Source organism: Ambystoma mexicanum, chromosome 1p, assembly GCF_040938575.1.
Source record: "Ambystoma mexicanum isolate Mex_15411 chromosome 1p, UKY_AmexF1_1, whole genome shotgun sequence".
Taxonomy (NCBI): Eukaryota; Metazoa; Chordata; class Amphibia; order Caudata; family Ambystomatidae; genus Ambystoma; species Ambystoma mexicanum.
The window spans coordinates 1,500,209,479-1,500,236,171 of record NC_090921.1 but is presented as its reverse complement, the minus strand read 5'-3'; the positions used below and the strand labels follow the sequence as shown (position 1 = coordinate 1,500,236,171).

The 26,693-nt window shown below is 46.0% G+C and overlaps 1 protein-coding gene across 1 annotated transcript in view; it reads right to left on the bottom strand.

The window, feature by feature from the left end:
- KLHDC9 (kelch domain containing 9) overlaps positions 1 to 26,693 on the bottom strand; it is a 398,404-nt gene that overhangs the window by 335,931 nt on the left and 35,780 nt on the right. The window lies entirely within an intron of this gene.

The window sequence follows — 26,693 nt, the reverse complement described above, 5'->3', positions numbered from 1 at the left end:
TAGACCTGTTGGGCACAGCATCCACGGCAGGCAAACTCTGGGCCTCATTATACGGTAGGCGGTAAGGGTTTACCGGTACCGGTATTTTACCGGTACCGGTAAACCCTTACCGCCTTACTACGACGGCATGACATGGTTGGTATTGCATAATCCTAGAATTGATTGGAGAAGACAATTGTTGTGGTTTGAGGAGGAACATTGTCAGGGACATACCTTATCAAAAGCAGGACCAGTTGAAGTGTTAACGGAGAAGAGAGTGGAGAATCAGATGGTGGGGGCTATGAATGGAGAGATTCCTCCACAGTATTAAGAGTTTGTTAAAGTGTTTGACAAAAGGGTGGCAGAACAATTACCTCCCCATAGATCTTATGATTGTGTTATCGAATTGGAAGAAGGAACAAAATTGCCTTGCAGTAGGATTTACGCTCTTACAGAAAAAGAAAACCAGTATTTACTTGACTATTTGGATGAGATGTTGGCTAAAGGGTTTATACGGCATTCCACGTCCCCAGTCTCCTCACCATTGTTTTTCGTTCCTAAGAGGGAAGGTACGTTAAGAACATGCATAGATTATCGTGCCTTAAATAAAGTAACAATCAAGAACAGATTTCCCTTGCCATTGATTGCGGTTCTCTTGGATCAAGTGAGGACAGCCAAGATGTATACTAAGTTGGATTTGAGAGGAGCATATAATCTGATACGAGTTAAAGAGGGTGATGAGTGGAATACCGCTTTCATGACAAAGTTTGGGTTGTTTGAGTACTTGGTTATGCCCTTTGGTTTATGTAATGCTGCAGCGGCCTTTCAGTTCTTTATGCAAGAGGTAGTGCATGATTTCATTGATGTGTTTGTTATTGTTTATATTGACAATATTTTAATGTATTCAAACTCACGAGAGCAACATGTACAACATGTAAAAAAGGTATTGCAACGTTTGCAAGAGCATCAATTATGTGTTAAATTGGAGAAATGTGCTTTTCATGTGATTCAAGTAGAGTTTTGAGGTTTTATTTTGACTGCAACAGGAATTGTGATGGATCCCAAGAAAGTACAGGCAGTATGGGATTGGCCATCACCACAATGCATAAAAGACATTCAGTCGTTTTTGGGTTTTGCCAACGTTTATAGAAGATTCATTGGCAATTTCTCAGAAATTGTGACACCCATCACACAATTGCTTAAGGAAGTAGTGAGTTTTACGTGGAGTGCTGAGGCAGAAAAAGCTTTTCAGGAGTTGAAGGTAGTGTTTACCACGGCACCTGTATTAAGACATCCAAACACTGAAAGGGTTTTTCAGGTAGAGACAGATGCCAGTAATGTAGCCATAGGAGCTATTCTGTCTCAAAAGGATGAGACAGGTGTATGGCATCCGGTGGTATTCTATTCTAGGAAACTGTCGGGGTGTGAACAGAATTACTCCATCACTGATGAAGAGCTATTGGCTATCCAATCAGCATTCCTTGAGTGGAGACATTACTTACTGGGAGCCCGGCATCAGGTGCTGGTGGTAACCGATCACAAAAATTTGCAATATTTTAAGACAGCTCAAACTTTAAGTCCAAGGCAATTAAGGTGGTCTCAGTATTTCAATGAATTTGATTTTGTGGTAACATTTAGACCAGGAAATAGGAATGGGAAGGCGGATGCCTTAACTCGGCAACAGAATTTAGACAATATTGTTAGTGAAAAGAAAGCAATAATTGCGCCCGAAAAGATCATTGGGTCTATTACGAAGCAATTAATTGATCAGGTGAAGAAAGCGTTGCCAGCTAGACAATTGCAGGAGTGGCGGAATAGTCATCCGACAAGAACAGTACGGGAAGGATTACCATACCATCAGGGTAGATTGTATTTACCAACCAAAATGCTACAAAACCAGGTGTTATTTTGGTGTCGTAAATCCCACTTGGCAGGACATGCATGTCACAGAAAAATGAAAATGATGTTGGAAAAATATTTTTGGTGGCCCACATTACGGCAAGATATAATGACTTACTTGGTACAATGTGAAAATTGTTTACGAAATAAGGCAGATCATGTTAAAAAAGGGGATTGTTACAGCCATTACCTTCTCCTGAGAAATCATGGACCCACATTTCCTTGGATTTCATCACAAATTTGCCACCTGACAAGCAATTTGACACCATTTTGGTGGTAGTGGATTTTCTGTCTAACCAGGCTCATTTTGTGCCTTGTATTGGTATACCAAGCGCAGGCCAGTTGGGGGAGCTATTTCTGCAACATATTGTGAGATTGCATGGCCTCCCAAAGTGTATTGTTTCAGACAGAGGTTCTCAGTTCACTTCCAGGTTTTGGCGTGCTTTTTGTCGACTTTTGGGAATCAACTGTGCTCTATCCACCAGCTATCACCCCAAAACGGATGGTCAGACAGAAAGGGTGAATCAAACACTTGAGCAGTATTTGCAAGGGTATTTGGGAGATGGAAGAGAATCCTGGGTTCAAGCCTTATGGTTGGCCGAATTCACATATAACAACACCTTTCATAGTTCACTGGGAATGGCTCCTAATGAGTGTTTGTATGGTCATGAGCAGAATATGATACCTGAACATTTGCCAGAGGTAAACAACATGCCAGTGTTACAAGAGCGGAAACAGTTGCTTCTGGAAGTCAGACAAAAAGCCTGGGCCAATTTGGAGCATGCCAAAAGACAATATAAAACACAAGCTGACAAACATAGGCAGGACAGTCCTAAATATCAAGTGGGGAACAGCGTGTGGCTATCGACTCGAAATATATCTATGATAGGATCACGTAAATTCATGCCTAGATTCATTGGGCCATATACCATTATTCAATGTGTTTATGAAACTGCTATGAAATTACGTTTGCCAAAAAACTTAGCCATACACCCGGTGTTCCATGTGTCTTTACTTAAACCCGCAGATCCCAGGATGACGACTAAACGGCCTCCAGCAGTACTCAAAGAAGGACAAAAGGAATATGAAGTAGAGCGAATTTTGGACGTCAAGAAACAGGGCCAGAAGGTTTGTTATTTGATTAAATGGAAAGGCTATGGACCGTAGGATTGTTCCTGGGAGCCAGCAGGAGCTGTGCATGCTCCTCGGTTGGTCACACAATTCCATAAGCAACGGTTGTTCAAGGTCGGCCTGAGGAAGAGCCGTGAGAGAGGAGGTAATGTTAGCATTAAGGGCTGGAGCAATAAAAGTATGTGTAAATACACGTAGAAAATGGAAAGCTGGAGTAAGAACTACAACTCCCAGCAGCACTTGGGAAGGGTGTAGTCCTAGCCGTGCGCCCGTTGGAACAGCTGGGAACAATTAGCAAAGCGCCCGTTGGAACAGCTGTGAACAATTAGCAAAAGCAATAAATGGGCAAGCGGCATACGGCAGGTGTGGCTTATTTTGGTTCGACAGCAGGCGAAGTAGGAGACGGGCGTGTCAGGACTTCGAAGAAAGAGTGGCTTCAGAACGCTTTATGAGGGAGTTCGGACGAAGATGCAGTGACCGCGAGTGGACAGCAAACGCAGTGATTGTTGCGTCCGGGTCAGCTCTCAAGCCTCCCGGACATGAGATAAGTACTGAGCAACTGTGTGAATATATTGGGCGGCGGCGGGCGGAGTTTCCCTTGCTGTCAATTACGGGCGCATTACTGTGGCGTTCGGGACGACTTGCGGGTCTCCCGGACTTCAGATAAGTGTTCCCAGAGTTCGTTAGGAACTCGCTTCTTCTTTTTTCGATTACGGATAATGGTGGACTTATTGCACAGCATTTCATGTGTTCAGGTCAAAGTGCGGGTTGGACTTTATACCTGTGTAGAACACGCAAGGACTCTGCTGGAGGTGTAGGGAACTCTCTGCATTCCAAAATGTATCAAGTCCACATTGCATGTCATGTTGTATGTTAATTTCTTATACGTGCCTGATAGCCATATGTTCTTGTCTATCATTGTGATCAATGTGAGTTCAACCAGTTACATGCCGATATGTGACTAATACTGTCAGTCTGGCATCCTAGGAGCAGATATACAGAATAAGGTGTATGGTTTATGTAGTCTTATGTTGCTAGTACCCAGTGGTTTTGACAAGTATTAAGGTTGTCAAGCCTTAGGGATAGTTTGATATGAATGCTACAAGTACAGAGTGTTATGCTTAGTGTGATGTGAATACTATATGTACAGAGTGTTACAGGTAGAGACAGGTAGGGTGTCTTCCCTGGTGTTTCCCCTCATCCTATCCACCTTAGGTGTTCCCTCAACCTCTTTCCAGTGTTCCTAAACTCCCCTCCCCATCCACAACCTCTCCCTAACTCCTCTTCCCCCCACTGGCTGCCACGTGGTGTCCTGTTTATACTATCAGGCGCCTGTGCCAACCACAGGTGGAGGATCGCCTTACATTTGGCTTCTGTGGTTCGGGAAAGGGTGTCGAATACCCTTCCCTTTGCATTGACAACCAGTTAGGATCAAAATGTATTTGACAACCTCAAAACAAAAAGACATTGGGCCTCATTACGAGGCTGGCACTCCCATAATGAAGGGTGCCGGTACAGGACCGGCACCGTTCATTACGGGATGCCTTATTACGAGGTCCCCTAGCGGCACCCACACAGAACGTCTGGTCAGACCAGACGTCCTTTGCGGGTCCCGCAAGGGGACCAAGGAGCTAATAACAGGCCTGTTATTAAAGGGCCCGTTATTAGCTCCATCCCCATTCCGATTGAGCCCTATGAGGGCTCAAATGGGAATGGGGATTGGTTTTGTGCATGAGGAATTACCGGGTCCTCCAAGGTTGGAATGACCCGGTAATTCCTCATTCGCAGAACCCGGTACTGGAACCCAGTATGGAGGCTCCATACCCGTAATGAGGCCCAAAGGGCCTCATTAGGAGTGTGACGGTAAGGGGTTAACGGCACCGGTAAGGATGCCGGTGCCGTTAACCCCTTACCACTGCATTCCGAGGTCCCTTAGCGGGTCCCACTAAGGCCGGCTGGTTTTACCAGCCGTCCTTAGCAGGAGCCGCTAAGGGACCAGGGAGCTAATAACAGGCCCGCTATTTGCGGTCCCGTTATTAGCTCCTTCCCATTCCCATTGAGCCCTATGGGGGCTCGAATGGGAATGGGGAATGGTTTTCGGAATGGGATTTACCGGGTCCTCCAAGGTTGGAATGACCCAGTAAGCACCCATTTCGAGAACCCGGACCCAGACACGACTTTGGAGGCAGCCATGGTGCTAACAGCACCATGGCTGCCTCCAAAGTCGTAATGAGGCCCATAGGACCTCATTACGAGCTTGCCGGTTCGGATACAATGGTACAGGTAAGCTTGCCAGTACCATTGTATCCAGACCGGCAGGTCTGACCTGGCGGAATGAAAGGCACCCGCGAGCACAGCATGTCGGATGCACCAGCACATAAACGGTGCCGGTGCATCCGACCTCCCCATTCTAATTGACCCATATGGGGCTGAAATGGGAATGGGGAAGAATTTTTTCCGGTGCCCAGGAATGGACAAATACCGGGTCCGGCAAGGCCGTAATGACCCGGTAATTGCCTATTTCTGAGCGTCGGAAAAAAATGAATACCGGCGGCAGCTGTGCCTGTATTACAGGCAGGGCTACCGCAAGCCTCGTAATGAGGCCCGAGTCCGTTGAATCATCAAAACATCTGTATTCAATTAGAGAAAACCTCAGTTACATAAAAGACCTGAAATGTCTTTCTTTTGCAAATTTGCAGGAGCGTGCAAATTTGCAAAAGAAAGAAGACAGGCTAAGTTATCCTAATAAGGACTATATTGAAATATCTCACTATTGAAAGTATCTACTCTATCAGAAAAACCTTCCTCTTTGCTTCTGCCTTCACCCCCCCTCTCCCCTGCTGATCTCTTCTCTCTCGGCACCATGCACATGGCCACCCTCTGTCCTCCAGGCCCAGGTACCTGCTCACCCTGCCACCCTCACGCACCGGCTCCGATCCACCCCTCGCACTGGGGTCTGTATCTGTACCCATACAGTCCCCCCTTTTTCTTCCTGCACTTAGCAGACCTACCCTGTCTGCTGCCTTAAACCCAGCACTTGCCCCTTTCTGGCTACACTACCATTATTTGTTGCCTTTATTATTTATTAATTTATTATTATTTATCTGTTAGCTCCTTTGCTCCGCACACTCCATTTCTCCCCCTTCCAGGCACTTTTCACCTCCCCCTTTCCCATGCACTTGCGTATTCTCAATGTCACGGGGCCTAGTAAGATTGTTGTATGGTCCTCCCCTTTTCCCCTTCCTTTGCCTTGTCATGCTCTGAAACACTTGTGTATGAGCGCGATAGAAATAAAATAGCAATTCAATTCAATATGCGCTTTCAAGGGGAGCACACACAGCAATAAAAGCTCTTACAAATACACCCTTGTGAAGGGGCTCTCAGAAATTCTGGGGGTCAAGTTGTTAAATTGTGGAGATGTTGGTCTTACCCCCAACTGACCCAACAAACTGAGCTCATTGGTTGTTTACCTGACCATCAATCTGAATTCCGAGCATCCAGAGGCACTGCAACTGCTCTCCTGAACACCTGGGAAGAACTGCTTGCAAATCTTGATTCTAACTCTCCTGCTGTTCTCATTCTTCTGAACCTCTCTTCCGCCTTTGACACTGTCAACCATTCTATCCTCATAAAGCGGCTCCAAGATACTCTTGGTATCTCAGACTGGGCACTGGACTGGTTGACCTCCTTCCTCATTAACCACCCTTCCTAGGTGCTCCTGGGCTCCTTCTCCTCCTCTACAACTCTCTCCACATGTGGTGTTCTCCAATGATCTATCCTCTCGCCTTGGGCTTTTCAACATCTACATTGCACCTCTTGCTTACCTGATATGTGCCTTATCTCCTCATTTACAGTGTTATGCAGATGACATGCAACTCTTCTTCAAGCTTCCCTCTTCCTCCTCCTTTTCCTCCTCTATCATCCCTGACTGCCTGTCTGCTATTCAGTATTGGTTCCCCTCCAATGATCTCTGTCTTAATGCCAGTAAGACTGAGATTCTTCCTATCGGGTCACTTGTTCCACGTTTTTGCACTCTTTGAGCCCTCTATGGGTTCTCCTCCCTCTCCTTTGACTGAGTACAGAAACCTTGGGATCATCTTCTACTCCTCTCTCTCATTCACTCCTCACATCTTGGACCTTGCCAAGAAGGCCCACTTTCAACTTCACCTACTTAGAGGAATTCTCCCTTTCCTCACCTTCTCCCAGAAGTTCAATATCTGTAGAGCTTTGGTCCTTTCCAGGCTGGACTACTGCAACAGCCTCATTCTCAACCTGCCTCTTCCCTCCCTGCTCCCTCTTCAACTTATCCAGAATAGGGTTGCAAGACTTATCCTTGGCCCCATATCCCTCCAGCCCTAAAATCTCTCCACTGGTTCCCGGTTGCTGCAAGACCCTTTGCATCATTCTTAAGGCTGTCTGGGGCCTGGGACCACGCTACATGCAACACTCTCTCACTAAATACTCTCCCTCCAGATCCCTTCGATCTTCCTGCTCCAACGCTCTGCTGGTCAAACGCTTCTCCAATCAAAGAGCTGAGGGCAGATCTCTCTCCTCGGCTGGCTCCCTCCTCGGGAACAGTCTCTCTCTCCCCCCGTCTTGAACCGGTTCACCTCAAGTTCTGAAAACAACTCAAGACCTTTATCTTCTGCTCCTCCTTCACGCTCTCCCTCCGGTGCTAACCGTGCCCACAGCCGCTGAGATTGGTGGCCCAGTCCCTCAAGAGTCCAATAGGGTCCTAGCCATCTGCCCAATCGCCACCAGCATCCGCCCCCCCTGTGCTGCTGCTGGGCCCACACCCCCTAGTCGGGTGGTTTATGTCAGCCCTGCACTTACCTGATGGACGTAGACCTCCCCTCTTTGGCATGGGATGTCTCAGCCCATGCACTTACCTGTTGTCTCCCCAACAGGCACCTTTGGCACTCTCCCCTCAGACCCCCCCCCCACGGGGGACCCTTTAGCACTTATTCCCCCACCCCCTTCTTTTTCCCTGCACTTGCACGTTCCGAATGTCAAAAAGTCTAGTAGTACCACTGTTTGTTTGCTTTCTTATTTATTCATTGTCATTTCCATAGTTTATTTGTTCCCATGCTCCCTTCCATTTTGTCTTGTGGCGCTTTGAAACACTGTCTTGTTGTATAAGCATAAAATAAATAACCAATAAAATAAATACAAAATAAACGACAAACCTGTAAAATGTTCACCACAATTCGTGTTATATCGGACTGTTTGTATTGTGGCGTCTGTAATGTGCACTCCAGCTTTTTAAACCCGTATATCAGGATCTGTTTAATGCACTGTAAGGAAGCTCTTACCGCAAAAGGAGTAGAAGTATTTTTAGATTCAAGTTTTAAAATTTGACTTTTGCATGATGCTTGGTGGGAAAGTATTAAAGAGGAACTGACACCACAGTCTGATCGACACTGCGCTGCCCCAGCGAAGTATGGCACGTTACCTCAGTCCTCAATCATTGACTGGTCTAGATCGGAACTGGAGCAAGTATTAAGTAGAAAGACCACACAGCAATGCAAATTCCTATCTAGTCACGCCAGTGAAAGTGTGTACCAGTGCATTTCTCCTAGTCCACCTGCGCAGCTTTAAGCAGGCAAGAGATAAAGGCATAAGAATGATTTGCTGGAACATTGCTGGAGTAAAACATTAGTTGGATAACCTAGGGGTGTTCTCCCATCCAGACCCCGAGAGTCCTCTATTCAGGTAGCCAGGTGAGGGCCATCACTTTTGGATCCCAACCCTAGGGGTGGACAAGCGAGGGAGGATCACCTGGGTAGGGAAGTCCAGGGTTGTCTTAGTGGGAATACCACTGATGGGAAGCAGTATTCTGACGGGGCAATAGAAGAAGTTCTGGATGCCTTCATGGGATATGTAGATTCCCACATCTCTTGTCCAAATGTCATGGCCTTTGATTCTGATCCTATCAGTTATGACCCAAGAGAGAGAAAAAACAAAGTCAGTTGCCCAACATGGAGGAGAGAGAAGGCCCAAATAAAACATGAACAAAGTTCTTGTATCTCTATTTCTATTTGGATTTGCAACGCGCCTAAATCCGCACCCCGTCAAATCTAACAAAAAGTCATAGGACAACAACCAACCAGACTGTCACAAAAAGATAAGGGTTTCTAGCATGAGGCCATATAGTGCCAGGAATTAAAGAAACACCAGAGATGTTCTCAACCTCTACCTGTCCAAGTTACAAGGAATACCCTCAAGACCCCTGTTTTTTTATAAATATGTTTTTATTGGCATTTTCAATATAACAACTTTCCCAACCCTCCCTTCCTTCCCTCCTGCCTCCCTCCCTTCCCTCCTCCCTCCCCATTCCATTGTAGCCCAGGCCCCTCCATACATAACGAAACTTTGTCTATTTTTTACCCTCCTCCGTCTTCCGACCCCTATTGAAGGCCCTCCCCTTGGCCCCCCACTAGCATGTCTCTCATTTTCCACTTGGCTGTGAGTTGAGGCTCTGCCTTATCCATTGTCCAAGGCCTCTCGAGTGCCGGCCGTTTATGACCCTCAAAGGTCTGGTGGTCAAATCACCCCTAAAAGTTTCATTTTCCTTGGGCACCATGCACGCCTACCTTCCCTTTGGAGTAACTTCAGTGTAACGTCCCATTCCATGCAAAAGCGTTGGTGTCCCCCTGAAAGGAATAAGTAACCCACTCTAATGCTACCAAGTCCCATACTTTACCCACCCGTTCATGCTCTGTGGGAGGGTTCCTTTCTTTTCCAATTCTGGGCGACGACCAGCGCCCCCGCTATCACTAGGATCTGTAAAGAAAGGCATGGCATCATAGTAAGACAGACACAAGTGATCACAGTTCAAGGGTGTTTATTAAACTGTAAAATGGGTGAGATAAACGCCTAATCTAAACCTAAATCTAAGATGGGAGCAAGCTACGACCATCAAATAATAATAATACCGTCCAAGTGGAGTCTAGTCAAATAAAAGGGCCTATACTAAGAAACCTATTGCCAATTATCATAATGTTACAAAATAGTGTGGGATAATGTTCATAAGAAAAGAAAGAAGAGTTCACAAAATGATAAATCAGGATGTTATGGCCGGGGGCTCCCTTCCCCACGTTTTTAGCACGGGACAAGGCGGGACTCTCGAGCACAGCACACTCCTGGGCTTCTCTGAAACAAGCTTAAAGTTCCTTTTCTCAATATCAGGGCCTTCTGTGCACAAGTCTCTTCTCATACAAAGTCTCTTGCTTCAGAGGTCCTGATATGCCAAAAGAACAAACAAAGGTTCTTTGGGTTAACCTTTACGTCGGGTGATTACCCTTCACCCTTGGATCCTCCTCAGCCGGGCTCCGATCCTTCTCTTAGTCGTCAGCCTCCCTCAGTTGGGCTCAGACCAACCACTCACTGAGGACATCCCTCAGTCGGGTTCATACTTGTCATGACAATGTTGCTCATTTAGCTTCTTCACAACTTTACTCTTGACGTCCCTCAGTCGGGTTTACTATTGCCTGTCAATCACAATCTCCTTATTTGAAATATTCAAAAGTCTTAATGTCTTTTTAAACGACCCTTTAGGTATAGTGAGGTCCCCAACATCTGGACTCAGACCTTAAAAAGCACTTGCCAATCTTAAACAGAGACTTCCGAAGGGCGATCTTGTCTAGCTGGGTGCTCTGTTAGTCTATGGCAAGTGCGGGTGTCACAATATCGCAGTTTTCACGGTATTACCCTCAGCCAGGCGCAAACGCCTGTTTCACAATATCAAAACTTCGGCAATGGGTCAAGGACTTTCGTTTGTACAAGGGATTTGGCTTGACCCTTGTATGACCACCTTAAACACCTTGTACCGGCCTTCCCTATGGCCTCTTGGTAATTGAAGTTTCTTTACTCAGAATGTTCAACACAGTCTTTTTGTTCAGGGGCGGGGTACCAGCCAGAGACCTCGGAACAAGCACCCACGTGGCGCCGAACCACTCTATCTCTGGTACCAAGTTTGTTCTTGTTGATTTATCTTCTTAATGTTGCCACTGCAAACTTGAGCCTAACAGAGTCCGGTCGACTATCAGGTTCTTCCGACTCACCTGCTGTGCTGAACTCGTTGATGGTTCCTTTGCCGCTGGAGTCAAGGACGGTACCACAATGGCAATCGCGCCTCCCTGCCCTGGCTATCAGAACAGGAGGGTTCCATGTACCGCTGACATCCGTCACACCATTTTCCAACTGCGATTCTCGGTTTTACGTTTCTTTCATCGCAGGCTTTGCGGGTCTGGGTTGAAAAGGGCAAGGTCAACTCCCTCTTTGGCGTCCTTTCAGGTCTTGACACCTTTCTCCTCCATTTGAACTGCTGTCTTGAAATGGCTGCTTCCTCATGCGTTCAGCCTTGCTAGGAGTGTGCTCTTGTCCTCTGCCTTTTATCCCTATGGGGAAGGGAAAGGGTAGTCAGGTGTGTGTAGTTGTCAGGAATTGCCTTACTCTGCCTGACCCTTGTGTTGGGACATGTCAGGTAAACAGCTTGGGTATTAGTCCGTTTCCGTTCATGCTGTGAGAAAGTGTTTGTGTTGGAAAAGCAGGTGTGTAGAGTTTCTAAGTATCCTACTAGGCTGGATGGGGAAAAGGTGTCACAAGGAAGGGGATACTGTCTCTCAACCTTCGGTGTCCTATTCATACTCCCCGAAGACCCCTCATCCAGGTGATCCTCCTGCACTGGTCCATCCCCCAGGAACTGGATCCAATAGCGATGACTGTGCCCTGGCCACCTTGACGACAGATCCCCGGGGACTAGTGAGTGAGACACCTTCAGGTTTCTCACAGATCACGTATGCTTTCCTTTGTAATTTTGTTGGTAATTCCTCCAAAATCCCTCCCAATCCCCAAAAGGCCATATCTCTAGATCCCACTACTTGTACCCCAAAGATCTCTTCCAGTGCTGATTGGATCCCCACCAGGTATGGATGGATGGACCCACAATCCCACCAAAAATGTTCCCAAAAATGTCCGAAACCGCCTTATAGCACTTGTGTAACCATTCGGGTGTCAAATGCCACTGGACCATCATCTTCATCCATATTTCCTGTATTTGGATTGCTCTTGTTAGCTTGGGGAGTTGTGCCCATAGAACGTCCCACTGACCACTCTCTAGTGTTTGCCCCACTGCGTTCTCCCATCTCTCCATGAATCACCTTTTTCTGGTACCTTTAATGATGCTATAAATTGCCCGACAATATGTTTATCCCCTGTTTCCGTTAAAACTTATTTTTCAAAGGGGGTGAGCTCCCTAATGGTCCATGACCTTCTCCCCCTGGCCCTTCAAGCTTCACATATAAAGGGCCACTGTCTAGATGTGGTCATCACACGTGGCAACTGCATAACTATGAAGGATGGCATGCCAGTTCACTGGTCGGATCATTTTGTTAAACTGTTTGATCCAAGTATGTGCAACCAAGTCAAACTCAATACAAGGATTAGACAGGCTTCTTACTCTCAGAAAGCCAAAGACCTAGATAAAATCTCTGGTAATGAGATTTCTGAATCCCTTGCAATTATTGACCCCGCTCTTTCTTGTGAGGAACTTTTTACCAGAGGAATTTGTGTTTTGGGCACTATGTGCAACAAAATGGCTCCTCCAAAATTGAAAGCCAAAAAGGTTTCTCAACCTTGGTCCTCAACAAGTTTACAAGAACTACGCAGGCAAGTTGGTAAGACCAGCGAAAACTGGTTTAAAAAGCCCACTCCAGAAAATAAATTTGCAGCTAAAAGAGCATTGCTGAGATACAAACTGGCCATTTTTTCAGCTAAGAAAGATTTTCTGGGAAATAAACTACAGTCTGCTAACAATCAACCAAAAGAATTATTCTCTATTATATCTAGGTTCAGTAACCCATACTGTAAAAATGCAGTGCCTGATTTTACAGAATCAAGAGCTAACGTGTTCAATTCTTTCTTCGTAGATAAGATTGACCGCATAAAATCAGATATAGAACAGACTGCCCTTTTAAATCTAGCGACATGTAGTACAAATTCTGCGGCACCCAAGGCTGATTGCCTTCATAACCAGACTTCATCTGCTTTTGACTTTCACCCGGTTTCCGAAAAAGATATTTGTCAACTTATTGCAACTCTTAAACCCACAATTGACTCTCTTTCTCCCTTACCAGCTTATGTAGCCAATACATTGGCACTTGAGCTAACCCCATTTACCAACTTTGTTAATAAATCTCTGCTGTCCTGATTGTTCCAGAAAGCCTAAAGCTTTTTATCGTCTCACCCCTGTTGAAAAAAACCTTCATTGGACGCAGAGGTGTTACAAAACTATCGGCCTATTGCGGGACTCCCCTGGCCAGCAAAGATTCTCCAGAAGGTGGTCACTAACCAGGAGTTCGTTGAACAGGAATCACTATTAGACAAATTCCAGTCAGGATTCCAACCAAAATATGGAACCGAGACAGCCCTCCTAGTTGTACAAGATGAATTACTGAAGTTCGCTGATCAAGGGGAGCTTACACTCCTGGTAATGCTGGATTTGTTTGTGGCCTTTGATACAGTAAATCACAATATTCTCTTCGAACGGCTACAGGAGATAGCAAGAGTCTCTGATGCAGCATTAAACTGGTTTAGGTCTTTCTTGACCAATCGCCGGCAGCATGTGAGACTGGGAGAATTCCTGTCGGATCTCATCCATCTGAGCTGTGGAGTTCCCCGGGGATCTTCCCTGTCTCCACTGCTATTTAATTTGTATATCCGACCTCTTGTGGAAATTCTCAGATGCTATGGACTGGACTTCCATTCCTATGCTGATGACACGCAAATATTTGTACGAATTACTAATTTTCAAGAAGCATTTAGCAAATTGGAGCAATCTCTGTTAGAAGTGAGCAATTGAATGTCAAACAACTATTTGCAGCTCAATGCTGCCAAGACGGAACTTAAACTGTTTGGTCCTAAGCATTTGCTGACGACTGCCAAGAAATTGCCGGTTCCAATATTGCTGGGAAAAAACTTGAAATTTGTATCAAAGATAATAAAATTGGGATGCATGTGGCAGGAGCATCTCAGCAGTGAAACACTGGTGGGAGCCAAGACCAAAGCAGTCCATTTTGTTCTGAGACGACTACGTCAGGCACTTCCTTACATTCCTAAAGAGAATCATGCTTCGGTAGTCGGGGCACTTACTAGTGCCCATCTTGACTACTATAATAGTCAACTGCTAGGCATTCCTTCTAAACAGCTTCAGCGGATCCAGAGAGCTCAGAATGCGGCTGTTAGATGGATTTTTAAACTACATAAATCTATTCATGTGTCTCCATATCGCCAGGAGCTACATTGGCTCTCAATTGCTGACCGCATCAAATTCAAGACAGCCTGTATTGTCTTTAAATGTGTAAACGGCATTGCCCCTTTTTATTTAAGGGAGCTAATCCAACCCTATCAGCCTGCGAGACAATTACGCTCTAGTAATAGCCACCTCCTGATCATTCCTCATTCTACTTATGCATCGACAGGAGACAGGAGATTTGCAGTCTTTGGGCCCAGCCTGCAGAATTTGCTGCCGCTTAAGCTTAGGACCATGAGTTCTCTCTTACAATTTCGCCGAGCACTGAAAACTTTCCTCTTTAGGTAGATGACCCCCATTGCTTGGGGATTCTAAATTTCGTGTACTATCTACCCAGTCTATACCATCTGCGCCAATATATGATTAAGTTTGTTATGTGCGCTCTATAAATGTAAAAAATCTAAATCAAAATCAAATCAAACTATTCACTTTAGGGTGGAGGAACCAGTGTCTCAATTGGAGATAACAGAATATCTCCCCTTCTGTTAGATCAAAATCATGCTTTCACTGGTTGAAGGATTTCAATTCTTGTCCATCGAACATATCCCTCAGTATTCTGCACCTCCCCGGCCCCACTCTTTCCACTTGTCAAAATCACCGACCCTCATACCCGGTGTAAACTGGGGGTTCCTAAACAAAGGTGTTAGTGGGGAGGTGAAGGTGGTCAAACCCGCCCTTCTCACCGATTCATCCCACAAATCTCCTAATAGCACCCCTATATCGCTTCGATGCATGATTTTTGGCCCGTCTTCCTTCTGACGCCATAAGACCTCCTCTAGCAGGGCCCCTACCACTGCTCTGTCCATGGTTCTCCACATCTTCCCCGATTTTCCCTAAACCAATCTCTAATCACTCTAACCTGTGCAGCGAGGTAGTATGCTCTAAAGTCAGGTTCTCCTAGGCCTCCTCTGCTCCTCAGGCTTCTCATGACCTGTCGTGACCTACATTTTTTGTGATTCCATATGAATACCATTGTGTGTTTTTGCAATGCCTGGAAGTAAGTGTTGGGTACCCGTGTCGGCAGCGCCATGAAATGGAAGAGTAATTTCGGAAGGATTACCATTTTAACGACATTAACCCTCCCCAATCACGATATTGCTAGAGGACCCCAGTTTGAAAACATCTATCAAATTTTCTCCAAGAGGGGCGGGTAACTGGCGGCAAATAAGGTGTTTAGGTTGCCAGTGATCATTACTCCTAAGTATTTTATGGCTTTAATCGCCCATCTATAAGGGAGGGATTTCTGCATAGTCTGGACTTTATCCGGCGGGACCGTCGGGTTCAATATCTCTGGTTTGTGGGCATTTATTTTGAATCCTGCCACCTCCCCAATTTGTTGCAATACCCGGTCCACCGAACCCAAGGTCTTCTCTGGGTCTGTGATCATTAATAATAGGTTGTCCACAAATGCTGTGACTTGTTGTTCTTAACCCCCCCCCCTAAAGGGGATCCTTTCAACTTCCTTTTTGGACCTAATAGTAGCAACGAGGGGTTACAGGTGGATAGCGTAAAGTAGCGGTGAAAGAGGACATCCTTGCTTCGTGCCTCTGGATACCGGAATACTCTCAGAAAGCTGGCCATTGATTGCCAGGCACAACTTAGGCTTTTGGTAGTTAGCTTTTATCATTGCTAAGAATTTGGGTCAAATCTCATCTTTTCCATGGTGTGAAAGAGGAACCACCATTCCACCCTGTCAAATGCTTTTTCGGCATCTCGGGCTAAGATAAGGGCCGGGATCTGGGATTTTTTGGTCTTTTTAATGAAATGACTGACCCTTCCTGTGTTGTCACTAGTCTGTCTGCCTCCAATAAAACCGGACTGGCCCGGGTGAATACGTTTTGGGAGGAGTCGCTCAAGTCGATTTGCTAAGATTTTCATGTAGATTTTTACATCAATATTGATTAGAGCTATTGGCCTATATGACCCACACTGGGTATTATGATGATAATACTTGGTATTATCTTTCCCCGGCTTTAGTAATAGCACCACCTTGGCCTCCTCCATTGATGTAATTCCTCCCTTACCCCTGATGGAGTTAAAAAGCGGGACCAAGTACATTATTGGTGTTTCCCTAAAGGATTTGAAGTAATCTGCCGAATAGCCATCTGGGACCAGAGCTTTTCTCTTTGGTAGACTTAGTATGGCAGCCCTAACTTCCTCCGGTGTGATATCTCCTTCTAGCTCATCCCTTTCTAGATTAGTGATCTTGTTTATTGGGCTTGACTCGAGATATTTCATCTGGACTTGATCTGTAGGGGCGTGCGTCTTGTATAGAGCAGAGTAGTATCTTGTGAATTCTTTCATAATGTTGGGGAGGACTGAACGTTCCTTACCACCTCCGATTTACATTTCTTGACAGTTCTTGCTTCCTCAGCATCCTTGTCAGTAGGCGATATGCCTTTTTGGCCTTAAAATAATATCTCTGTCTGAGGTATGCTAGAGATCTCTCAGCTGCTTTCATCTGCAGAACTTCAAGTTGGCTGGCAGAATCTCCTAATTGACCCTCTGACACCATCCGTCCTCCGAGCCATTGTTTGATTCAGCTTACCCTCCAGCTCCATTTCCAATCACCTCAATTGTCTGTCCCTTTGAGCTTTCAAGCCTATGAGCGTCCCTATTAAGGTAGCTTTAAAAATCATTCCATACCATTTGCTGGCTTGTTCCTTCGACATTGTTGATGAGGAAGTACTCCCCTATGTTGTCTCTTACCTCCCCCTCAGGGTTTAAACTTTAAGAATGTGAGCTGGATATCACCACCTCCACAGCCCAGGCAAGCAGTAATCCAAGTTTATTGACAGTATAATGGGAACGTGATCTGCCAGGGCGATAGCGCCCACTTCTATCTCGGACATCATTCCCAGTGATGACCTTGACACACAGGCATAGTCGATTCTAGAGAAAGTTCAGTGCACATGGGAGTAGAAAGTGTACCCCTTTGTGTCCCCTCACTTTTCCCTCCACCCATCTACTAACGTCAAGTGAGACATTTTGTCTTTTAACTGCTTCAAGGACTTGCCCTGGTTATGGAAAATCCTGGCACTCCTATCTTCGCAGGAGTGCTAAGCTATATTACAATCCCCCATTGATATTATAAAGCCTGTAGCAAAAAACCTCCAGTTTATTTAATGTTTGCCTTATGAATTTGTCTTGTCCCGACTTTGGTGCGTATATAGTTGCTAGCGTAAATGTCTTTCCCCCAGCGGTCCCTTGGTCGGTTATTGCCAAATAGTGTCCCTCAGTCTCTTTTCGAAGTGGTAATTTTGAATCCCAATTCATCCCGTAGGGCTATCAGCACCCCCCGTCTTTCCTGCTGCATTGGCTTGAAACATTTGGCGATATCCCCTTATTCTTACTTTATTCTTATCCTGTTTGCAGATGTGCGTTTCCTGCAGAGCTATTATTCCCGGCTCTACTCGCCCAAGAAATTGCTTAAATTGTTTTCTTTTCAACAGGGAGTTTATTCCCCTTATGTTCAAAGAGATGATTTTAAGCATATCCTCCTAACCATGATCATCTTCTGTTTGTCTCTGTACTACTGCTGAAGGTGAACTACGATTGTGACCCTCCTCCACTCCCCTTCCCTCCCTCTCTCTCTCTCCCATTACCTCCCTCTTCCCTTCCTCCCCTCCTTCTCACCGGGCGAGCTCAACCAGCCTCTAGGACCCACCCGAACCTCCATCTCGGGAGTTGAGCCCATAAACTTTCCCAGTGATTTCCTGTGTGGGTCCACCCGGACCCATCTATGATTCCAATTTGGCCTATAACCCCATTCCCTCCCCCGTTACATCCTTTCGGAACACCCTCACCAGGCTGGTTTTAGATTTGTTTTCTGCCATAGAGCCCCCTTATCCCTCTGTTCCCTCGTTGGGGGGGTCAAGGTGGGCCGTTTGCTGCTATTTCTTTCCTGGATTTCTTCGGTATATATTTGGTCCATTCCCATTGCTTTCTCATGATTGGTTCTCTTGCTAGCAGTTGGGCTTCCCCGTGTTCCTCCTCATCTTCAATTCCTATAATTCTCATCCCTTAATCGCATGTGGGGATCCAGTGCTGTCTCCCGTTCCATTCAAACAGGAGGCCAAAGGGGAAGGTCCTGTACCGTTTATCACTCTTCCTCAAAGCCGTGGTCCATCATTCTCCTCTTAACTTGCGTTATCTGTGCGAGGTCCTAGTAAAGTTGCAGGTTATACCCATTGTACGTGACTGTCCTTGCTTTCCTCGCTGCTGCCAGCACCCTTTCCTTCTACTCGTAGCTATGTAGGGCGACCAGCATGTCCCTGGGCCTTGCTCCTGGTTCATTTCTCTTAGGTCCGACTCTGTGCAACCGATCCACGTTTATCTCAGCCTCATCCTCTATATTTATTAAGTCTGCAAACACTGGTTTAATCATTACACTTCGGTCCTTGTCACCCACTTCCCCGGACAGACCCTGTATCCTTATACTTGATCTCCTTGACCCGGTTCTCGAGGTCTTCGCTTTGGAACGCTAGGTTTTGCGTCACTCTCGACAGGTGCTCCACTAGCTTGTCTATTTTCTTTGTGTGACTGCTATTTCCTGAATAGCATTTTCTTGATGTCCACTCTCTATTCCAGTTTGTACATGTCTCCTTTTACCTCTTGTAGAGGAATGGACAAGTCCTCTGTCATTTTGTTCATTTGCATTTGTATAGTGTTCGCTATTTTGTCCACAAAGTCTTGGAAGCACAGACGGAGGACCTGCTGAATGACTACCTGCTCGTCAATAGTCTTATCATGGGGGTTGTCTTCCGATGGTCTTTGCAGGTCTTGTTCTACTTCCATCTGGGTTACCCTCTCGTTGCGCTACAGGTTTTGTAAATTGCATCCTTGTGACTTTTTTGCAGATTTTAGTGGATTTTGGGGGTCTTTCTCTTTGGTTTGAACATCTTGCTCTGGGGGTACTATAAAGTGGTCAGAAGTCAGTGTGTCTGGACCTTGTAGATGGATGGGGGGGAGAAGAGTTCTCCTTGGTTCTTGAGAGGTTCCTATGATGTGTGTTTTCTACTTTCTTGGTGGACTTCTCCTTTTTAGGGGGGACTCCCCCTTGCTGGCCTCAGGGTGATGCTCCACCAGGTCAATCATGGCCTGCTCCACTTCTTCCTTGCCATGCCCCTTGACTCTTAGTGCTCAGTCTCTGTGGGGGACCTTAATGTCCTTGTCCCTTACTGGCCTTTACCTTGCCCTGCAGGAACTGTCCAGTGCCTTGCTTGCTGCTCTTACTCCCTGATAGGTGGTTACCGATGATTGTGACTGTTGCCTGCCCTCTAATGTCTCCAGCGGGGGCGAGTTCTCTTCCGGCCCTCTGTGCCCAATGCACTTGACCTGGAGCATGGCCAGGGGTGCCCATGCATTGGTCTCCCTCTGCTTCTCTCTGTGCACTCCTCTCGTCACCAAATTTGATCCTGATGGCTTCCAGACTGGTCACACATCAACCATCAACCCTCCGGCGCTAGTGCAGGAGCTGTATAGTACAGGCACCCCCCGCCTAGAGTTATTCTTTCCCTGTTGTGTCCTGTTTCCCTCCAGTAATGCAGGATTCGTACATTTTGTAGGTGGAATAGTGGGGTACACTGACTGATGCTGGCGGTATATTTTGTGGCAACCTAGTAAGTTACATCAGATTGCTGGTGATTTGCAAAGATCTTGTTGGTGGAGTCCCGGTCCACACAGTTCACAATGAAATATTGGGAGTACCTGTTGGGGTGTTGTTAGTTCAAACCCTTTTCACCAGAGGGATCTCTGGTGGATGTGGTCCTGGAATGACTCAGTGGTGGGCCTCAGGGCGGGATCCCCCCTTATGAAGCTGTGGGGGCAGGGTGAGCTCCTGGGTCCACTTGCTCTTTCTTCCTCCTTATCATTGCTTTCATCACCGTACGTAACTGGGCGGCACACCCTCACTATCTCTTCTCTGTTGCCGCCGCCCTCTTCGCCTTACCGGCTTCTTGCTTGCTGCGCTCCACTTGGCTACCTGCGGTGGTATCGGCTTCCCTTCCCAGCCGCCTTCTTCGATCTTACGGTGGATCTGCGTCCTTTCCTTCACTGCCTTTTGGGGGCTAAGGTCCGCTCACCCCCTTTTGAGTGGGAGCATATTCTCGCACCGCTCTATGCTGCTGCTCTCGTGGGGGCTGTGCCTCCAATGGGGGGCGATGCTTTTGACAGGGTTCCCATCTCATACATTTTTTCACCAATGTGCACCAGATCCTCCCCGTATCTCTGGCCCCTGAGTTCAAAATCCTAAATGTCTTTTTTCTGTTGCTGGGGGACTGTGGACTGCATCGATCTTTCCAGCTTCAGCGCCTTGGGAGGATTTTATTTAGCTGCTTCTGAACTTTAGGCCCCAGGGGACAGGAGAACTCTGTTTGACGCAGCTCTTCTCCCGGCGGTCATCTTAGAATCCAAGACCTCTGTTTTGACAATCAACCCGCAGACAGCAAGAGGGTAACCATTCCCTTCAGTCAAGATAAGATCGGAAGATTTTTCAATACTCAATGTCAACTCCCTAAAATAATAACAGGAATTCAATCTAATCTCCAATCCCATTACACTTTACATCCCTCTCCCTCAGCTTACACAGGGCATTTTCAATCACACTCCATGTACCCTTCCCCATTTGCAGCAAATACTGAGACAAGGAGGATGCAACTACGATCAGTGAAGATTAACCACAGAAGCAACATGGGGAAAGTAAGGGATACCTGCCATAGAAAGAACACAAGTTGTCCCATTAATAGAGTCAGGCATGGTCAACCATTTGGTAATGACTACTCACACCTGACTCCACTTGAGTGTTCGTTCAACTATAGAAGGCATGGTCTTTCACAGAGGAGAGAGTGAGCTGGGGATATTGTCCGGACCAGAAAGGCCAAGGAGCAGAGAGTAGCAGGACCTGAAGCCTGAAGGAGAACGGTGTGCCGAGTTGCTGGCCTAGTGCTTGTGAGGGCCTGCAGCATGGCTATGGAGCCGTGCCACCAAGGAGTCAGAGCGAGGCAGCCTGCATCCTGCTGTTGCTGTCCAACGAAATGCTTGTTCCCTTGGGATTGGTGCTTGGCCCAAGGAGGGGCAGGTGGTGAAACCCTGACCTCAACCCCATGTATCCAGAGAGACAGCTTATCAACGTGATGCTGCCTGATGAGTTTCATGTCAGTGAGAGTGAAACTCGGAGCGTTCGGTTGATTGGAGCAGAGCAGGAGAAAGACACAGTTTGTAAAGCGGCACGGCAGAGAAAAGCAATCGAAAGTTCATAAAGCAGCATGGAGCAGAAAGCAAAAGGAAGCTTAAGAAAGCCACTTTAATGAAAGTAGAAAGAAGGAAAAGGCGCTAGCGGGGCAGAAGGAAAGCAAAGACAGTTAAAGTGTGTGAAAGTGTGCACAGGAAGAAAATGAACAGGTGCAAGTGTGCACGTTAACCCGGTGCAAGTGTGCATGTTGAAGAAAGGAAACTGTGGAAAGTGTGCAAGAGGCACAAAACCGATAGAACAAAGCAGAGGATGGTGCACAAGAAATTAAAAGAAATAAAGGAAAGCAATAAAGGGGTGCAGGAAGCACCGGAAGGTGAGAGGCTGAAAGGAAAGAGCAAGGAATAAACAGAGGGGATACCGATCAGAATGGTCACGCCTAGGAGAAGCAAAGAACCTGGCAGTTTTGAAAGTCTATCATTGTAACCCCCCACGTGAAAAATGAACTGAACATTACAGGAAAGGTACATCCCGACAGCTGAACTTGTGTTTGAATCCAAGAGGGGTTTACGCTTGGGGAAGGGAAAACCTGAGAGGCCTAACAAAGTGGAATACCTATTATTTTGTGAAACCTGAACTTGTGTTTGAATCCAAGTGGAATACTTCTTGGTTTCGATGCTGAAGGAGTTAAAGCTCTGGGAAGGGAAGCCTGAGGAGCTTGGAAAGGAACTCTGTATATTTCTTTTGTTTTGGTTGTGTTTTGGAATTTGGAAGAGCTAAAGCTTGGGGAAGGGAATCCCAAGGAACTTAAAACATTTGAAAGTGACAAGAACTACCGAGAAGATCTGATGAACAGCCCTTTGTTGATTGAACTAATTTTCATGAAGCTGACCACCCCACACCTGGTGAGAAAGTCACCTGAAACCAACCTAGCTTCCTTTTTTTGTTGAACCACTTTTTTTCCTTTGTGAAGACTTCCTAACACATTTTTGTGAAGCGTGAGGGCAAGCATAGGTTTAGACACAGACAGACTATTCTTTTGGACTCTTAGACGTTGACGGCCCTTAGAAACATCAGTTAAGGGAACCATCTCTTTAGAGTTAGGGCCAGCTAGGCATTGCACCAACCCAGGAACCTAAGTAAATTAAGGTTTTGAAACCAACATCTTTGGGTCTGTGTCTCTCATATGTCTCCAGGAAACATGGCTAGCAGAAGTCAACTGCCTCAATGAAAGGGTCACATTATTTACAGTGTTCTATGTTAACGCTGAAAGTCGCTTAAGGGACTTTGGAGGAAGGGTCTGCAACAGTGATGCAAAGGTCTTTACCTCAATGGGCAGTTAGACCGAATGTGGCAAACCCCAAGATATTAATACATTCTGTGGTTAATACTGCCGCACTGCGCCCCCAAAAATTGGTGGCGACAAACGTATACATTCCTCCTAAGGTGAAACGTTTAGTCCGTATAGGGAGGAGAGCCCTCTTTCTGTAATACCGTTTTGCGAGGTGGACGCCAGTATTATAATGAAAGGAGTCCTTAATACCAAAATGGGGAACGCACCAGCGGGGTCTGAAGCACTGACATTAATTGAAGAAACTTTGCAGAATTCCCAAGCAGTTTAAATGCGGGGCAAGATTTCAAAGGGCGCATTATAGATAACTTTATGTGCCACCACTTCCTTGTGGAACTAAATGGGAGATGTAAGGGGGATATTCCTCCAAAACCAACTTACAAACTGTGGGCCAGGAAATCGGTTACTAATTACTGTTTAGTGGATTGCTTCTCCTTCCATAAGTTTAGGGATTTTAAGATTATGGAGCACCTCGATTGTGACAACAACCCTCGGGTCCTAGTATGGATGTTGGAGCACTATCAGAAACACGCTCAACAAAAACAGATTGGTTTGGTGCATTTTTCCCTGAAGCAGAAGGTGGACAAAGACAAGGTTGCAAGCATCCTTGGCAATGCGAACATCCTGCATTTACGAGATGCCCTCTGCAATAGCTATGTTCCTAGGGAGATGGTTTGATTTTTTTAACACCTTCTCACAACATCCATAGTAAAGCTGAATGCAACCCCATTTACCCTAGGACGCAAAAGGCCATTAGTAAAAAGAATGCCCACTGGTTTGATGCAGAATGCAAGTTCCTTAAATGGAGCCTGAATATAGAAATAAGGAAGGGGGCTCTGAACTCAGAGTTATATGCTAAGGAAACTGCTTAAACTAAAGAAAAAATAAATCTATAGAGCAACAAGGTGCTGAATAAGGCAGTTCGAGAGAACAACTCAAGTATTTTGGAGACTAGTCTCAAGGGGCTATGAGGAGAATGAGGAGGTTGATGTAGGGGCTATCCCACCGCCAATGTGGATAACGCATTTTCAGAGGGTTTTATGTAATGCAGGTTCCTTATCGCTGCCACACAAATCATGGGATATAGTGGCCCCAGAAAATATACTGTTCTCCCAAGATGTAATTGCTTCTTACCTAAATTAAATGAAAAAAGGGAAAAGCAGCTGGCCCTGATGGCTTAAGACTTGAGCTGTGTATATAGTTTAGGGGCTGGTGGACTCCAGTCTTGAAGCAGATATTTAATGCAATAGGTCAGGCCCATACCAGGCCAGTATCCTGGAAGAGAAGCTTAGTGGTCTCTCTGTTTGAAAAAGGATTGATAGCTGACCCCAATTGTTATCGTCCAATTTCACTGCTGGATGTCTCTAGCAAGTTTTTCGCAAGTTGTCTTGTCTCAAGGTTGGAAGAATGAGCACTGGAAAATAACTATCAGATAGTCAGGCTGGCTTTCGGAAGGAATTTTCTATAATGGATCAATGCTTCTTATTGAATGCCATTGTAGAATAATATACCAAAGTGAGGAGTGATTGGGTATATGCTGCCTTTCTAGACCTGTCTAAGGCGTTTGAATCAATTGATTGAACTTCGTTATGGAGAAAGCTCTACCACATTGGTGTACCTCCTTGAGTTAATTCAACTGCTCCACGTGGATACTTCTGCTGCTGTCCCTGCTCCAAGTCAAATGATTACTCAAAGGACTTTCCAACCAATCAGGGGGTTAAACAAGGCTTTCCACTTTCCCCGTTACTCTTTATCTTGTTCTTGACAGATGTCAACTCACAACACTATGCAGCTAGGTTAATTCCCCCTTTATTAATTAAATTAAATTCAGCACTTTGCTGTATGTCGATGATGCAGTCTTATTAGATCTTTCTCCTGGCGATCTACAGCAGAGTTTTCTGTATGCAAATTCATATTTTAACAACCATGGATTGACAAAAACAAAGGTTATGATCATTGGAAAAGGAGGGCCAAAGAGTAGTTGGTTTATCAATAACGAAAATATAGAACTTGTTAGTGCTTACAGATACTTGGGCCTGGAGTTTTTACGAACAATGGTAGTTGGTGTGCACACTTAATGAAGGTTGGCAAGCAGCCTGCGCTAAGCTAGAAGCGGCTACCCTGCTTTTATCATCAATATGCGGAAAAAGACTGGACAAATGCCTGTTAGTGATGGAGCTTTATATGGATGTGAGATCTGGGTTTTTCCCCCTGCGCAGCTTTGGAGGTTCTGCAGAATATATTCTTGAGGAAAGTGCAGGGTTATCGCCTGGTACCCCTGGTGATGCTCAGAGCCTCGAGTTAGGTATGCTTAGCGCCCACACAAGCACCCACCCAAGCACAAAGAAGGTTTCTCGAAGTCGTTTTGAAGACCCAGTTAGACCCCTCCATAAACGGAAATATAGGCAACACTTTCATGGAGATGGTGTCTTCACCCATACAGTAAACGTTTTACTGGTATTCAAGTGGGATTGATCTGATCAAGAGTTGGGGGTTTTAGGGTATTGGTGAGGTCACTGTTTTTAACAATATGTCTAAATTGCAGCATCACAGTCCCCCACTACCCACAAGTCACTCTTCCTCATCACAATCTCCTCTACCCTCACATCACTCTTTCTTGTCACAGTGCCCCACTTTCTACACCTCACTCTTCCTGGATAATGTTCCCCAATATCCCCACATCACTCTTCCTCATTACAGTCCCACTAGTGCCACCTCACTGTTCCTCATCACAGTCCCCCACTAGCATCAGCGAACTCTTCCTTGCCACAGACCCCCACCACCACAATCCTCCACATCACAATCCCCCACTAATCCTGCCCCACTCTTCATTGTCACATTCCCCCAACACCCCACTTTTCCCCATCACTTTCCCCATTACCACCACCCCAACCTCACTTTTCATTGTCAAAGTCAACCACTATGCAACCTCACTCGTCCTCATCATAGTCCCCCACTACCATCAGCTAACTTTTCCTTGTCACAGACCCCCACCACCACACTCCTACTCGTCACAATCCCCGACTAATCCTGCCTCACTCTGCATTGTCACATTCCCCCACCACCCCAACTTTCCTCATCACTGTCCCCACTATGACCACCCCAACCTCACTCTTTCTTATCAAAGTCAACCACTATGCAACCTCACTCTTCCTCATCACAGGCCCCACTATACCCACATAATTCATCACAGTGCCCCTCACTACCTCTCTCATACTTCCTTGTCACTGTACCAGACTACCATCACCTCACTCTTGCTCAATACAGTTTCCCACTATGTCCACATCGCTCTCCACCACTACACCCTCCTCACTCTTCCTCTTCACCGTCCCACATTTTGGCCACCTCCCAGTCAGAGTTCCCACCACCCTCATTTCACTCCTCCTCGCCAGTCACCCACTAACCACACTTCATTTCACATTACACCAACAGAAATACATGTAATTACCCCAAAATCCGTCTACCACTTCCCAGTAACCCAACAGTAATCCATGTCATTAACCCCTCATCCCTCTTCCTCGTCCCAGTTCCCCAACAGCACTCAATGTCATAACCTCCACATCCCCTTTTCCTCGTCCCATTACCCCAATACTAATATATGTTATTACCCCAGCATCCATCTTCCTCACACCTGTACCCAACAGTAATCTATGTAATTACCCCTACATCCCTCTTCCTCGTCCATGTACCCCAACAGCAATCCATCTCATTACCCCCACATTCCTATTCCTCATCCCAGTTATCCAACAGTAATCCATGTCATTACCCATCATCCCTCTCCGTTGTCACAGTCCACCAATAGAAATATATGTCATACATGTGTATGGGGAAAG